Raw genomic sequence first — 282 nt, 5'->3', positions numbered from 1 at the left:
CCCTTAAAGATGGTGAATCACTATACTGTAACATATAACATTACACACCAACTATACTTCAATAAAAATAATTAAATTTAAGAAAGCTTTAAAACATGCTGTTGCTAAAACATTAATTAATAATAGTAGCTATAACAGCCACTATCTTTAAGACACGTTGATCTCCGCTTCAGAGACTATATATCCCAAGCTTTTCTTTGCTTGAGTTCCGCCGCCCATTGCATTCTGGGGCTTGTAGTCCGGAAGTGAATGGATGATTCATGGGCACGCAGGCGTAGTGCC

This window comes from Odocoileus virginianus, chromosome 9 (assembly GCF_023699985.2).
Source record: "Odocoileus virginianus isolate 20LAN1187 ecotype Illinois chromosome 9, Ovbor_1.2, whole genome shotgun sequence".
NCBI classification, from domain to species: Eukaryota; Metazoa; Chordata; class Mammalia; order Artiodactyla; family Cervidae; genus Odocoileus; species Odocoileus virginianus.
This window is presented reverse-complemented; position numbering follows the sequence as displayed.